The following is a 16,856-nucleotide window of genomic DNA, read 5'->3' as shown; positions in this document are numbered from 1 at the left end:
TATGCCACTGATAACAAATATAAATACATATAAGCAGCACTAATTATTATTATGTATGCTGGAACTCAATTGACAGACCCAGTCTTTTAGGCTCGGAACATGCCCATATGTATTTTATAAGTGTTTTTATGAATGTCTGATGTAATAACTTTTTAATTGATTCACAATGTATTGTATAATTTTATATATGTGTTTTATTGTAAGCCGCTCTGAGTCCCCTATTGGGTGAGAAGGGCGGGATATAAATATTGTAATAAATAAATAAAATAAATTTGAAGTACTCTTGAGTCACTGTTTCACAATGGATTCTTTTGGCTTTATTTTGTTGTGATTACCAATGCGATTTAGGCGTAGGTCTCTTGAAACCCAGTTTAGTCTACTAAAGCATTTAAAAATGATAACTAAGCTAAATCTAATATTCATTATTGGTTGTTCCCTGAATATCTGGTTAAAAAAAATTAAAAATCACAATTTACTCTTGCTTATAGCCAACTATGAATTATGATGCATGAAATTGTCTGAAAGATCATCATCTAAGTTTGTGGCCACTTCCATATCTTTTCACAGTTAACTATGCACACACTCTGCTGCAAGTACGTATCTGGAATTATAATACACATTTTAATCTCTTGACCTGAGGAAATGAACATATAGTTCCTGTGTAAATCAGGCTCGCTTGTAGAGATGTTGGCCTTAACCTGTATCTGGGGTGAGGGGGATCTAGCAGGAACATAAGAGAAATGAGTAATACTTTTTAGCTGTGCAGCATTTTGTACCCTACTTTGGGAGAAAGCATACATATATTTATACATATGATATCAAGCAGCAACAGTGAATAGTGATCATGGGAAGAAAAATATACAATTAGCCAGATTATTTGGAAGAATCTGAAGAGCCACGCAATGCCATCTTTGATGACTCAGTCAATGACTTCAGCAAGACAATAGGAAAGGTAATACCTAGATTTCAGTTACAGCTAGCAGGAACAGAATTGCTGCATGCAATAATAGAGAACCAATAAAAGAAATGGAAAACTGAAGAATGCCAGATGCTTGTGATAAAATAAATAAAGGAATAAAAGAACAAATTCTTCCTCAGGGTCATAAAAGTGGCCTCTTCTTCCTGATGTTTTCTGTAGTACAGGTTTCAGGCAGAACAAGCAATTGTTGGTTGAAGGAAATATATCCAAAACTGCCTTGAAGCATTTCTTCCCAAAGGAAATCAAAGTTCTGAGCAACAGCATTTCTTGTGTACGTGTTTCTAGAATTATTTTGAATGCATTTACTCGGTGTTCATCAGTGGATCTGTGAAATGACCCCCACATTCAATTGTTTTTGCGTGAGCCTAAACTAAAGAGAAGCTACACTTTATATTGTGTGTGTTATTAGCATTTAAGAATGCATTTAAGAGAAAGATAAAGCCTGACATTGAGAGCTTAATGCATATTTATATATTCATTTGATATGTATATCACACCAGATCCAAAAAACAAAAACTCCCATGGCACCTTAACGAGGTAATGAAGTTTTCCTATTCCAAAGTGCTTTACAATGCAAAATTACACATTAAATACAAAATGTTGTCATAATATAGCTTCACAATGTGAAACATTCAAAAGCAGAGTAGACTAGATGCAACAGTTAGGAAGCTGTTTGTGGGCTCAATGGGGAATTCAGCTCCCTGTGTGATATAAACACAAAGGAAACCTTAGACCTCATCACAAAAGCCAGATAAAGCATCATGATTCGCCTGGCTTTGCTGCCAGACAGAGGGGCATCAAGGTGAATCTGTCACTCCATGTGCCACTCCCTCGCAGCGATGAGGACCCGTACTGGCCCCTGTTTTGGAAAAGATGCCTCTCTCAGAAGTCACACAACATTGAATGATGGTCGGCATGGGGCCCCATCCCCAAGACGGGGTGGAAGCATCCTAGGCCCACAACTTTAGATAAGTTGAAGAGTCTTGGCTTCAACATGGATCCACATCCTACATTAGTTGATCAGCATGCTAGATGATGAAGACCAGTCATAGCAGTCTGACTGCTGGGTAGCTCTGAAATGACAGATATGGGAAATCATACAGATGGGTGCTACTGCATGGTCTCCCTGTCATCTGGTAAGGGACAGAACCACTTGTCCCCGAGGTGGATTCTGCTCCATTTTACCTAACTCAATTTCCCTTGAGAGAACCACCAACACGGTCTTTGAGATATCTGACCCCAACCCAAGCTATTGGATCTGAAACCTATGCTAAAACATGGGAAACCTCCTCAGCACAGCCCTCTGGAAACAGTGGGCATTAAACACTGAAAACAGTTTGCACTTTACATTTACAGGTTTAACTTTGGAGATTTGATTTATAGTTTATCTCTATGAATCTCTATCCTTCAGAAGCTGAGCACAAAGTTAGGCTGGAGCACCTAATGATTCCTAGAGAACACTTATCTTGGCATTTGTGAGTCCACTAGTAGATTATTTATTTATTTACTATATTTATATCCTGCTCTTCTCAACCCTGAAGGGGACTCAGAGTGCCTTACAGATTATGGCAAAATTCAATGCCGCATTATACAACAAATAATAAATATATCAAATTATAAAACAATTAAAACATATAAATGCAAGAAAACAGATTAAAACATAGTTTTGATGGAGCAGATGTTCCATCAGGGGAAGAATGAACCACAAAACTGGGGTTGTGGTGGCGTTCACTCGAAAGGGCCCAGGTCAATCAAGGACCATGGCCGGAAGAAACAAATGCCAGTATCTCTTTACTGACCCCAGGATGCCGAAACGGAGGCTGGTCAAGATGGAGTCTGGCAGCACCAAGCAGCCAGAGTGAGTCGCCAAGGGCAGCAAGGAAAACAAACACTGCCCCTTCCCTCAAAGCCCCTGTTGATGGTACCTTCACTTCTTACTCTAGTGGATGACCTAGAAATTCTTAGAGAAAACATTCGTCAAGGCATTTGTAAGTCCTCCGGTACAAGCATCTACTGGGTGGTGGATGGGGGTAGAGATTCCTAGAGAGGTGTTCTCTGAGATAAAAATAGTGTTTTTTTCACTAACCCTTTTCCAGTGGTGCTGCTAACTGGGGCTGGCTACAGGCAGCATACAGCTTCTCTGTTGCTATAGCTCCACTGGTTGCCAGCACATTTCCAGGCACAGTTCAAAGTTGTGGTTTTGACCTACAAAGCCCTGTATGGCTCTAGTCTAGGTTAAGCAAAGGACCATATCTCTTTCTATGAACCTGGGAGACATCTATGATCTACTGGGGAGGGCCTTCTCTCTGTCCCACCACCTGCTCGAGCATGCTTGGTGGGAACATGGAGAGGGTCTTTTCAGCGGCTGCTTCCAGACTGTGGACCTTCCTCCCAAGAGAAAGCAGGATGGCCCCATCCCTGCTGGCCTTCCACATGCAGATCAAGACCTTCTTCTGGGAGCAGGCATTTGGGGAAGGATAATGACCAGGCTTTGGGAAGGTTGTGGGTGAGATTGGGAGAGGGGACTGTGAGTTTTAAAGGCTATTTTACATGTATTTATTATACTTTAATCTGCTTATACCACACTGTACTATTTAATTGTTTTTTAACTTTTGCATTGTACTTTTTAAACTTGACTAATGTGTCGGATTGTTAGCCAACTCGATTCCTCATGAGGAGAAAGGTGGATATAAATAAAGATAATAATATCAACACCTGTGAAACTTGAGAGCCTACTGTACTAGCTAAACCATTGAGCATCAGTATTGTACACTTCATTTTGAGACACTTGCTTGCAGAAAATACAATGCTCTTTGTGAAAATATGGTCATCTTTTTTACAAATCAGTGTTTTTTTGCTGAGGAAATACTTTACAAATTGTTTTAAAAATCTTTATATGAAGAAATAACTGAGAATATAGTAATCTCAATGAACAAGTAAGAATTATTGATATTTTACATTCGTCCATGTAAGAACAAAATAAGCAAAGATTACATTGCTTCTTCCCAGTCATTCAAGAGGCAATGCCATATGATATTTGACATCTTGAACCAACGCACTCTATACTGCACTATTTCATTGAAGGTACCACTGGTAGTTTGCTAAAGATGCAATTTCTCTGTTAGTAATATATACCGTCAACTTCCTTTCATTGTTCAGGACATTTCACCCACTAAACTATTAGTTCCTTTGGAGGAAAGAAGCCAATTGTACCATTTGTTCACTGGGAAGGTTAGCTGTTTTCAGAAATATGGAGGAACTTGTGGTAAATGGGCAGAAAGTGAGGAATAAATAAGAGGGGGAGAGAGGGCAGTTGCAAATAAATCTTTATGATGACATTTCTCAGTCATTTAAATGGGAGCAAGTCTTGGCAATGGATGCAGGTGACAAGAAGCAACAAAGATTGCTGGTTCCTGAGGAAATGGGTTTAGTAATTGAGGTGATTTTCAAGGCAGGTGTGTTGAGATGTAATCTTGTAAAAATCTGAAGAAAAATGTAAAAACATGAACCTCTAGAAACAACGGTCAGTGGAGTGAAATTATAGCAACAACAGAAGAAAAGACAGGCATTGCAGCTGGTTAAACAACAAATTGCTTGAAAACACTGAGGTAAAACAAAGAGGGGAACAGATGCTATATCTCACAAGGTGTCAGCTGCTCTCAGACAGGCACTTTAACAGCACCAAGTATAGATGAAATGGCAAAGGAGTTTATATGACGATAGCTGCTTTTTATAAGGCTTCGGAATCCCATTTTACAAACTGTAAGTGTTCTAGGTGACTGGTCTGCTGTCCAAGCAACCTTAATGCCTATTGCTCCCCTTTGCTATTTGAGGAAATCTATCCCTAAGTCTGTTAGTCATTTCAGTTTAGAACACATAGAGAGGTAATGTGCAATTCACCTGGATAGCAATTCACTGGAAAATGGTTTCCCAAACTCTGCTCTTTCAGATGTTTTGGACTTCAGCTCCCAGAATCCATTATCATTGAACAAGAAAACCGAGCAAAATGTGGACTGAAAACCAAGTGAAATCTCCAAAGTTGGAGATGCTCTAGAGTTTGGCTGGACCTTCAAAGCAACCCACAATTAGGGCAAAATTTAGACAGCAGAATTGCATTCAATGAAGACTGATTCTCTGTCACATAGGCCATCACTGGCATTCCCTTTTCACTGGTGTCAAGTCTTCTTCTTTTTGTGGCTGATTTCTCTGCTGTCAGCAAAGGAACCCACAACAGCCAGGAGTTCTCTCGAAGCTCTGTAGCCATCCAGTCTTGGCCTGGCTGGATCATGTAGATTTTGCTCTGCTTCAGTTTAGAGACAAAGTGTGCTTGCTTACAGGGCCAATCCAGAACATTTCTGCTCCACACTGGTTGTGGATTAAGTGATCAGTGCAAATAATCTTTTAAGTTTGATTGTACGTGTGCACTGCCCATTGATCTCATGACATAGCATGGGATAAGAATGATTAAAAATAGAATAAGGCAAATGGTCTGGGTTATAGTTATATTCCACAATATCTGTGATTCTTCAAAGACTGGGGTAGCATCCAAATAGGTCTCCCAAGCCACCATGAGCAACGACAGCATATCCTTATTTTCCCCTTCCTATGTCAATATAAGTATTCAGTGGCTGAAATCTTTCTTTGGAGGTCTTTTGACTTGAAGTAAAATTGGTCTGGAGCCTTCTCTAGGAGTCCTTTGATTAGAGGTCAACAATAAAGAACAGAATTTCAGCCAAAGCTAATCTTTATTATCTGTGCAGGCGGAACTTCAGAAAAGTAAATTATGACATCATGTTTGGGGTTTTCTTGTTGATGTTTGGTTTAGAAAATACTATTTTTTATGAAGAAAGTAGATTGGCCCTCAGTCCTCACATAGCACTTGCCCACCAGTTCTTTAGGCAAGAACCAAGTAACTCTTCTCAGTGGCCTGCCCTCCAGCATGTGTGAACATTTGTACTTCTTACCTATATCTTCTTAATGGAGGGCAAAATCCTCTCTGCTGGAATACCCCTCCCCCCACCCCCAGCCACCCCCACTGTTTCAAAGCACTGGCAGGTAATTCCTCTCCCTCCAGACAAACAGATTCTCTTGCACAAGATGGAAAGAGTTTATGAATGTCCTATATTGTGATACTGAGAGTGGATGATTTCATAATGAAAAAGCAATAGAAATGAGGATGGATTCTACACGTAAGCTGCACAGCTTCAGAGAAGCTAAGGATTAATTTTCACCGACAGCATCCAGCAGAGTTTTGATTTCAGCAAAGTGACAATCTAAGCCCAAGGTGTATTTATAGTAAATGTCACTGCTGGAAATCACAGAGGTCAGCTTCACCAAACGTCCTATTGGTGCTTTTTATTCAACAAAAATAGAAACAAAAACTAAGGAGCACATCTCAAGTCAGTAACAGATAACATTTTATTAGGTAAAACGTCTAGGAAACAAAAAAGCAATCTGATGAAGGAAATTTCAATTAGAAATAAATAAATAATCAGCCATCTTATTATAATACCAGTATACTTTCCTGTCATGAAAAGCTTGCTGTTAAATGAAGTTTTTAAGAAAAATGTAACCAGCTTAGCCATAAGTCATTAATGTGTGAGTTGGATAGATATTTGCCCCAACAATCAACTAGATAAGGTTATTTTAATAACTGTGTTGAGCACAAACAAAAGGATAACATTTCAACCATGGGTAAGGAATATGTAGACCTCCAGATCCAGACTACAAATCACATAAATTGTAGCCATCACCGCCAGTGAAGATAGATTATAAGAAGCTCATCAACATTGCAACAGCTGCTCATTTCTGATGCAAATTTATTAGATGACTTGACAGCTAGAAGTGTAGACACAGGGAAGCCATCATGGTTTAGGAAACACTCCTTTGATGGAGGAGTGGTAGGAGGCTTATAGTAGGAGAAAGAGCAGTGTGCAAGTGGAACAAAATTGTAGAGTTAACTACTTTTCAACTGGCTTTTGGAAATGTTTTTGGAATTGCCTGTTAATTCATAGAGAGGTGCAAGTGAAAAGCCTGGTTTCCCAAGTTGCAGTTTGGTTCTGGCCTGCTGTTTATAGTCAACTGTCCTCCTTACAAAGGGATTAAGGGCAGGTGAAGCATTGGCTTGAATGGAAGTTTCCTTGAGTATTATGAGCAATTTTATAGCAAACTACTTCAGCAAGTCTCTGGGCGGGATGTGTTCCAAGTCCTTTACTCACCATTTCCTTTCAAAACTTCCCAATAGCCCACTTGACAGTCTTGGAGGTGATACCACTGATAATCAGCTCTGTCCGTTTTTCACCCTAGTTACCTCCAGCTGATTCTATAAAAAAAAATTCTTGAGCCTTTCTCACAAATGCTCTTTCTGCCAGCTCCTGCCTAGATGAAGGCTATTGTTACACTTCCAAAAGTAATAAATGAATCTCAACAAAGAAGCAGGGCATAAATATTTAAATGCTGCAGAAGACCACTATTATCGTGCTATGTGGGTTGCAAACTACATTGGCTCTATTCTACAGATATTTAAACATACCCAGCAGATAAACAGTGTCCCTAAAGAAGATCGAGTTACATAGAAGTTAAATTTTACTGTGCAGCATTTGCATAGAAATTGCTGCTGCTTCCTTTGGCCTGCAAGCTGGAGGAAAGGAAAGATGGATTTTAAAAAAACCAAAGAAGGATGACTCACTCAACAAGTATTAGATAAAATTGCCTGGAAAGGTTCTGCTGTGTCCAATAGAGTCAACACGTAATATAAATTTCCACCCAGTAGTTTTTCCTCCTCTTTTTCTTTAGTATATCTAATATTAGATGTCGACTTTTGTATAGGAGCCCACCATTGGCTATTTTCTGTTAATGTTGAGGTTCGTTGATGTTATTGTGTGCTTTCAATTTTATTCCTATGAATTTAGGAATTTATCACAGGGTTTCCTTTGGGAGAAGGTTTACTATTGACTTCTACCGTGGTTGAAAGTGTGTGACATACTCAAGCTCACTCAGTGGGATTCCATGGCTGAATCCTGGTCTCTTCAAGTCCTAGTTCAATACTCAAATCATTGTACTATGTTGGCTCTCTTTCATTTGTTTTTTTTAGTACTTATACCTTTTAAAACATAAGGATAATAAGTAATGAACTATTTATATTTCCCTGCTCGATACTTTTCTATGGCAGCATAGCATAAACGAGGAAGAAGAGATGACAGAAATATTAAGCTTTCTGTAACAATGCTTATCTATCCCATGTCTTATCCTTGTACTTTCTCCATCATTACTTCTGTTCATCTAATGTGTAAGTCTGAAAAAGGAGCCTCCTCTATCTCTTCTTCACGTAATCTGGAACTCTGTGTTGCTAATTCAGGATGAAATTCTGCATCAAATGTTGTGATGCCTAACATGACAATGAGAGAATTGTGTTGCTGACATGACTTGCAACCATGCCAGTAAATTGTGACACCATGTACTATGTCCCAGGACATGAACATCGGAGCAATTACACATTCGTTATGCTGCTGACTCCTTTTGTAAAATGGTCCCAGAGATCCACCCATGATAGAAATCCTATGTCAGCCTATACCTAACCAAGTATTTAACTGTGTAATGCCTCCTGGACCACTGTTTCCTATTCACAATTGCTACATAGTCATAATGTTGACATTATTGCTGCAATCATAATTTGTCCCCCAACCTACTTTACCAAGGCATCAGTTGCATTGGGAGGAGGAGTTCCATTCTGACAATGATTAGAGGACAGTTGTTCTCATGAGGTTTAGAAGGGTCAGGGCAGAAGAAGTTATGTAATAGGTTAAGTATAAGCGAATACAGGATTCTGACCCATGTCTCTGCTCCCCTCCTAAGAAGGCAGGCATTGTGAAACATTACTGTTCACCTTTATGTGATTGCAAGTCAGTTTATAATGACATTTTCAGTCAACTTATAAAACAAAGGTTCTCTGTTTACTAAACTAATCAACTTTCTTATCTTTATGATGCCCTGTTATACATCTTTGGAAACTGCACAAAACATATAACAGTAGAAACCATGTTATAGTACTCAGGCCACTAACCTGTATACCTTATCACTCATTTTGTATAGCAGCAGGTCTTCACACAGGAGTCATCCTTGTGTGAAAGTATCAGGGACTGAAGCTGAGATTGTTTGTATACAGTGAATCTGCCATATGCAGAGATTTGCCACTGAGCCTTTGAGTATTCTCAATTTATGTGTCATTGAACTAGTGTGAACTAGGGGTCACTGCTTTGAGTAACTTTTTTTTCCTGTTTTCACATAATGAAATGTGTGACCTGTACAATAAATGCAAGTTTAACTCATACCAAGAAAAAAGGAGTAAGAGACTGGTATTGGGTGAACTAAAATAAGAATTGTATTTAACAAGTTAGAATTATTTGTTTCCTTCTTTTCTATTAAAACCATTAGTTCCAGGAGAAGAAGTTGAGGGGGGCCCTTACTAATAATACTTTATATATATTTTGCTGAAATCTAATTTTATCCCAATAATTCAAATAACTACTTAAAGACTTTGGCAAATGTGTGAAGAAACCTACACATTTTTGAAAATCTGCTCTATGTGGAAACAGCCAAACAAAATCATCAGCCCTCCATACTTCCAGTGTTAAAAAAATTCTTTCACGTGTGCCACTTATGTTGATTCTTCTTATTTCTTTTTCTGGATCAGCATAGAATGGACAAAATGTGGTTTTCAAGAAGAGGAAAAATCTATTCCTTTCCTACTCCGACTGAAAAAGAATTATCAAAGCATATCTCACTGAGCAGGGCAGATGGATAGCAAGCCAATTTAAATGTGGGCTGTATGGAATGGACTTCTGTAGACCCACACTCCATCACGTTATCCCTTTGCTCTGCCTTCTTCTGGGGATGAGAATAATACTGTTTTTTTTCCAAATGGGTTGAAGCAAACAAATGAAAGAATGACACAGAAGAAAATGCAATGCATTGTGTACTAGAATAGGAATATTTCAGGGATCTTCCTTTAGATTTCATGCAGGGATTTTCAACATTTATTGGAGTCCATTTTAAAATTATAATCTTCTGGAAATATTTAGAGTGCTAGCGTAATTAAAATGTTTGTTGTATTTGCATAGCGAGGGTCATCCTTTTATCTACATGGTAATGATCTTGTCTTCTTAGTATGAGAATCATTTGTGGGTGGATACGATGAGACGGGAGACATTTAATGAGCTACCAGGTAAGTACAATAGACTTTGCTTTTCTTTGAGTCATCAATCCACCCTAATGCATTAATAGGAATATAATGTGAACCTATAAATGAATAATGTTTTAAATGAATTTTTCAAATGTTTGTCATTATACAAGCATTTTTTTTGAATATCGGGTAATTGATGGAGACAAAGGCTAGACACATAATTCTAAATTTCTAAGCCTTCTGATGTATGTGTAAGTGAAGCCTTTGGAAATCCGAATGAACCCTTGTTTTTAGTGAATGCCTTCAAGTCTTTCCCACATAAAAATATCCAGTTCATGCAAATGAGATATCCTTTTCAGCATTTCTAACAAAAGAACAATATAGGGTTATAGGATTTTAGGATTGAGTAGAGTACTAGTTAGGAGTCAAAGGTCTATGAACATTTTAAATCACATTAATAAATTTAATAAAAATGGTCAAATACACTAATGTAAATGTCCAGCATGATGACACAGGCAGAAAAGGAATCATAAGGCTGGTGCAGTCACTTGTATTCAAAAGAGAGCTGCTTATTGGCCAATTGGGAATAATAAATACATCATCATAAATTAAGTGAGATATTCCTGTCTACAGAATTTACTTTGCAATTTACAGTTCATATAAGCCAAGTGCGGGATGTTCATTAAGTTCATCATTACAGCTTCATTTTGAGAGTGGGACCCAGATAACCATGCATTGGTGACTGCAAATCAGCTTCTGCATGTTTTTTTCTTAAAGGACACAGCTATTGATTACATGTAGGGAATTACTGTAGCATACTCTGAATCTTATGTAAGGTTACACATTTACCTTTCTCCAATGAAACTATTACATATATCTACATGTTCAAAAATATCCCTTTTAAGAACTACGTTTGCCACAATGTGCTGCTATCAAAACCACAAGATCTCTAATAGGCATGTGCATTCTCAATATGTATCATTTATGTCAGGGGTCCCCAAACTAAGGCCCGGGGGCCGGATGCGGCCCTCCAAGGTCATTTACCTGGCCCTTGCCCTCATTTATAATATAATATTTTTATATCCGTTTTAATAATATAATATATTGTATATACATATAATACTGATAATGTTATCATTTTATACAATACAATACTAACAATAATATCATATAATAATATTAATTATATGTTATATATTACATATAATATTACAGTATAGTGGTATAGTTCAATATAGTATAATGCTAATATTGTGCTATGCTAATAATATAATATATTGTATGTACATACAGCTGCTCTGAGTTCCCTTCGGGGTGAGAAGGTTGGGATATAAATGTAGTAAATAAATGTAGTAAATGATTTTGGACTTAAATAAATAATTCTGGACTTAGGCTCACCCAAAATCTGAAATGACTTGAGGACACACAACAACAACAACAATAATCCTAATTAACTTGACTATCTCATTGGCCAGAAGCAAGCCCACACTTCCTATTGAAATCCTGATAGGTTTATGTTGGTTAAAATTATTTTCATTTTTAAATATTGTATTGTTCTTTCATTGTTATTGTTGTTGTTTTGCACTACAAATAAGATATGTGCAGTGTGCATAGGAATTTGTTCGGTTTTTTTCCCCAAATGATAATTCGGCCCCTCAACAGTCTGAAGGATTGTGGACCGGCCCTCTGCTTTAAAAGTTTGAGGACCCCTGATTTATGTGCTCTGAGGGCACACCTGGTAACACTGCCACAAATGATTATAGCCAATAGCCCATCTCCTAAAAAGATCTGTAGTTAAAAGAAATCAGAAATATTAATGTGAGGCAATTGCATAGCCTAGGAGCAGCTGTAGAAAATATTATTTTCCATGACCTTACTAAATCTGCCTTTGGTGATGTTTGGACTAAAAAATGCTCTTCCCCTGACAATTTAAAACTCAGGTAGACTCATTGTCAAACAGCTCAAAAGTTTCCTTTTAAAGTTCACTGAAATATACTCCCCTATGGTTACCACTCATTACTTCTATATGAAATAAAATCTACTGATAAGTGTCCAAAGATAAGTATTCATCATGTCTATTCTTGAAATGCAAGAAAAGAAGAAAAATGTGATTAGGTTGGATAACAATACATTTTCAGAATGCACTGTCCAGTTTTAAAAAGGAGGACTCTGTCATTCAGACTCCAAGCGAAGATGCCATGAAAATAATCCAGGTGACAGCAGAATTCTTAGAGTGCTCAAACTGAGTAATTGTAGCAGGTGATATAGATCTCTTAGTGCTACTTTGCTACTTTTCAAATGTATCAAACAGAAAGCCGTTCTTTCTTCCTCCATGAAAGAACAGTGCAATGCTAATGTGGGATATTCAAGGTGTAGAAAAGAAAATATAGGCCAGAAAAATATGTGACCTATTTCTTCTGCTCATGTGATAGGCTATGATTGCCCTTTCAGATTATGTGGCAAACAAAAAGGTATATGGCAAAAATAATTTAACATGAAGTTTCTTCCTCTTAAAATAGGAAATTGAAGTGGATCTGGTTTTTCCTTTTGCTCTAAGGACCTCATCACATTGATAGCAGGGAATTCACCAACAGCATGGCAAATCCGGCGGCCAGCATGGAAACCCGTCACCCCTCATTGCCCACATCACCCTCTTACCCATCCCACAAGGGGAAGCATCACTGCCTGGCTTCCCCCCACGTTCATCCCATTCTTCTCAATGAGAACATGGGAAGCCTCCCATGTTTTCTTCTCAACATCCTACAGTGCTTGCAGGACACTGGAAACACACAGCCCTGCCGGAAGTAGCCCTACATTGTCTGATGAGCTCCAGCAGACTCTCTGATTCCAGCATCCTGCAAGCGCCCTAGGACGCTTAAAATTGTGACTATGATGAGGTCCTAGGACTCTCTAGGGGCCACATAACCTTCCAAAGAATTCCAAAATAAAACAAGGAAGAACAAAAGCATTCAAACTTAGAGTCTACTTAGAGTTTGGAGGTAATTGTTTTTTAAAAAAAAAAATGTTGAGCAGTGTATGAAGCCTTGCACCTTATATAAAAGATGAGTTGCTATAACTGGAGGTTTCTGAGAGAGACAATTCTCCAGCAGGGGAAGAAATGGACCAGTCTGGGAATCTGGAGGGATTGCATAGCATTGGGGGTGGAGGGATGTCAGTCTAAAGCTCCATTTTTTACCTCTGCTCTACAATAATGTGAAGAAAGGTATTGACAAGGTGGAATAAATCCAGGGAACGATCAACAAAATCAAATCAAATGTCTGGAAACCAAGCTTTATGATGAACTTCCTGACATGTCATTTTCAAGAGACGGGGGAATCTACGGAGGAGCCTGTGCTGTCAGCAGACCCCTCAGGTACTTTTTTTGGGGGGAAATAGGGGGCTGGGGGGGGGGCTGGATGCCATCCCGGGTCAACCAAAGGTTGACTCAGGATGGCATCTAGCCACTCTCTGAGGGAAACCCGAGGTTGTGGGAGAGGGTGGGAACTGAAACCCAGGAGGAAGCGGGTTATTTTAACCTGCTTCCTCCTGGAGTTTAGGTAAGTGTAGAAGGGCCCTGAGAGGTGACATGATAGTCAACTTTAGTATCTGAAGGGACATCATATAGAAGACTGGAGCAAGCTTATTTTCTGCTGCCCATGGCATGAAATAATGGATTCAATTAGGAAGAAAATATGTCCCCTAAACATTAAGAAGAATATCTTTGCTTTAAGAACATCTCCATGTCCAACCTTATAACACCCGCCTGTTTTCTTTTTTCTTTTTTTCTTTTTACCAAAATGTGTCCATGTTCAGTAGTGGGCTGTTTTGTCATACTTCTTTCTGTTTTTGGCTCAGGAAATGTCTTTCCCAACTACCCCCTAAACCACCTGCCAACTTTGTATTTGTAGATGCCTGTACACTGACACTGAGGTAAGGGGGTACTCCTAGCCCTTCAGAGCATTTTTGGGGATGCAATGGAAAGGGATAATCATGCCAGCCACCTCTAGTGTATTCTGCTGCTCTGCCAGTGGGAGTCCAGTATCCAGTTAAGGCTAGAAGTAAGGCAAGAAAGTGACTAGGTAAGGCTAGAAAGTGGTAAGGCTAGAAAGTGACTAGGTTCCTCTCTCAATTCCTTTATGCAAGAGGGTGGACATACCAGAATTAAAATGTCTGCATGCAATTTAAGGTTACAAAAGCGAAGCTGCACACATGGTGGTACCATGCAAAATGTACTTTGACTATACAGTGTTCCCTTGCTACTTTGCGGGTCACTTTTCACTCCCTCGCTGTTTAGCGGGTTTTCAATTAATATTAATGTACACATTTATCACAGTATTTTTGCTGTTTTGCAAGTTTTTGTGGTGTGTAAAGGGTTTTGGAAGGGGGGAAGGGAGGGTGGAGGGTAGGGAAGAGTTGGAAATAAAAAAGGTTATTTAGCTTCCATTCTTCTTCTCTGCCAGCGTACTGTATATTGTAACTGCTAAAATAAAGTACAGCCTGCATTGTAGTAAGTGGTCTGTGGTTTGGTCTCCTCCACACATAGAATAAATATACTGTCCCTACTTCACAGATTTTCACTTATTGTGGGTTGTCCTGCAACATAAGCCTCGCGATAAGTGAGGGAACACTGTATAGCTGGCTGCACATTTAGTGACTTAAATTAGTTGTGCCAATTTGCCATTCAACACAAGAGTTGTGTAATCCAATTTAGTTATGACTACCCATTAGTCATAACTTCGCCCCGGTAGCAAAGTGTGTTAAAGCACTGAGCTGCTGAACTTGCAGACCAAAAGGCCTCAGGTTCAAACCCCGGGAGCAGCGTGTACGGCCGCTGTTAGCTCCAGCTTCTGCCAACCTAGCAGTTTGAAAACATGCCAATGTGAGTAGATCAATAGGTACTGCTCCGGCGGGAAGGTAATGGTGCTCCATGCAGTCATGCCGGCCACATGACCTTGGAGGTGTCTACGGACAACGCCGGCTCTTCAGCTTAGAAATGGAGATGAGCACCAACCCCCGGAGTCAGACATGACTGGACTTAATGTCAGGGGAAACCTTTACCTTTACCTTACCCATTAGTGATGTGCGCGGTATTTGTTTCATCTGTTTGATTCATCTATTCATTTAGTATTGTCCATTCAAATGCATGAAATGAAAGATGACATTTTTGGATAAACAAAAGGTGACATGAAAGAGAAAGCTGCACGGTTACCGTGCTTGCTTTCATTTTCATTTTGGGTTGCGTAACAATAAACAGGTACTGACAGAGGGCTACTTTCCCATTACAGCTGATGTGTACCAATGAGTGTTAATAATAATATTAATATTAATAACAATAGTTTATCTGGGACCCTAAGCTAAGTCTGACAGAGGTTTGCTTCCCCATATCAGCTGATGTGTACCAATGGGTGTTAATAATAATATTAATAATAATAAAAATCATTACTCTGGGACCCTAAGTTGAATCTGACAGAGGTCTGCTTCCCCATGACAGCTGATGTGTATCAATGGGTGTTAATATTAATATTAATAACAATTGTTACTCTGGGACCCTAAGCTGAGTCTGACAGACGGTTACTTCCCCATGACATCTGATGTGTGCCAATGGATATTAATAATAATATTAATATTAATAACAATAGTTACTCTGGGACCCTAAGCTGGGTCTGAGAGAGGGCTGCTTCCCCATGATAGCTGATGTGTGCCAATGGGTGTTAATAATAATAATAATAATAATAACAATAATACTCTGGGGAAGACTCAAATGTTTAAAAAGTTGATGGGCTAAAAGGGATCGAAATGCGCTCTGTGTGTGGCGATTTTCACCCCTCTAGCGGGGGGGGGGGGGGGGGGGGGTGAGCCTCAGAAGCCCTACCATTGCCACCAATGGTCTGAAAAATGTCTTTTCTTTTTTGTAAGAGATATGAAAATTCTATTTGTATAGGTGCCCTATTTTCGGAAATGAGGACAAATACAAAACTGATACAAAATGAAAGAAATTAAATAAAACGAACAGGAATTCCATACAAATACGCACCACTACTACCCATACTGAGATTAATTCTATGCCAGTATGGTGTAGAGCAGTTGTTCTCAACCTTTAGTCTTCCAAGTGTTTAGGACATCAACTTCAACAATCCTTAAAAGCTGATAATCTGGTTGGGATTTCTGGGAGTCCAAACCAATTGGAGGACCAAAAGTTGGGAACTGCTTGCGTAGAGTTTTAAATCTTGGACTAGGACTTTGGTACACCATGATTTCAATCTCAGTTTAGTCATGGAAACCTGCTGACAGACTCTCTCAGTTCCAGAGGAAACCAATAGCAAATCCCCTCTGAATAATGTTTTACCAAGAAAATCCAATGTTAGACTTGCTATAGGTTTATTATTAATCAGAAATGACTTGAAAGCACAGAACAACAAATCTTAGCATAAGATCTCAGCTTGCATGTGCAATTGAATGCTAGAGGATATATAATTGAGTTTCAAAAATCGATTTATTTCCCAAAGACATGCTGGTTAATGCTTCAAATAATCTAATTCTTTACAAATTTAGGTCCTGTGGTGGACAGTGAACTATTTCTGCAAGGGTTCCTTGCTGATTTTGGTGAAAGTGATGTTTGGTGATATTACACTGTACTTTTTCAATCTTTACTTTGAAAATATCTTTAAAATGGAAAAACTGGACTTTTGACCTATG

The sequence above is a fragment of the Anolis carolinensis genome, chromosome 3 (assembly GCF_035594765.1).
Source record: "Anolis carolinensis isolate JA03-04 chromosome 3, rAnoCar3.1.pri, whole genome shotgun sequence".
NCBI lineage: Eukaryota > Metazoa > Chordata > Lepidosauria > Squamata > Dactyloidae > Anolis > Anolis carolinensis.
The sequence above is the reverse complement of the archived record's forward strand: the minus strand, read 5'-3'. Positions refer to the sequence as shown.